Raw genomic sequence first — 693 nt, forward strand, 5'->3', positions numbered from 1 at the left:
TATTTTATTTTATTTGATAATTGAGTTGTGAAAGACCAGGGTTTGAGTGATGTTCTGGATATTGCTTGCCAAGGGAATTGTGGGCGGGTCGTGTGTGTGTTCCTTGGAGGACGGGGCAGTAGTAGTAGGCGTGGGAATTGCTTGCATGATTTTTGTAACGGCCGGAGTTTTTGGTGTGTCGGTTGAAAAGGTCGAGAATTGGTTATTGCCATAGTTATTTTGGGAAACCTTTGGTGCTTGTGCTTGCGTAGGTAAAATAATGGTGTGTTTTCCAGTCTGCCTATTTTATCGAGTCCATTACGCAAAGGCAAAACGCCTGGTGTGCTGATGTACACTGACGAATTTTCAGCCATGGGATAGATACTTGATCTGTTTGCGTTGGAGTGCCAAATACCCTTCGTGTTTGTCATTCTGCTGTCAGTTCATGCCGCAAGAGCTTGTATTAAAACATTTGTCCAGAAATATAATGGCCTCTAAAAGTTTTGGGATATTCAGGTAACTGTCGGCTTTTGCAGATAGGTCGTAGCAGTTTTTTTGATAAGAGAGTGAATGTTGTATTCAGCGACCCAATTTCAAAAAGCGATTTTGATTTCCCTCTGATGAAAGGGGTAATAAGTAACGTGAAGGATTGGTAAGATTCTGATGTGTGCTGAAGTTGTAATTTTAATCAAGTGGTGTACATTTTATTTGAAT

General features: G+C 40.7%; 1 protein-coding gene across 1 annotated transcript in view; it reads left to right on the forward strand.

The window, feature by feature from the left end:
• LOC119582074 (terminal nucleotidyltransferase 4B-like) overlaps window positions 1–693 on the forward strand; it is a gene marked incomplete in the record, with an annotated part of 31,298 nt that overhangs the window by 832 nt on the left and 29,773 nt on the right.

The sequence above is a fragment of the Penaeus monodon genome, chromosome 15, assembly GCF_015228065.2.
Source record: "Penaeus monodon isolate SGIC_2016 chromosome 15, NSTDA_Pmon_1, whole genome shotgun sequence".
Lineage (NCBI taxonomy): Eukaryota > Metazoa > Arthropoda > Malacostraca > Decapoda > Penaeidae > Penaeus > Penaeus monodon.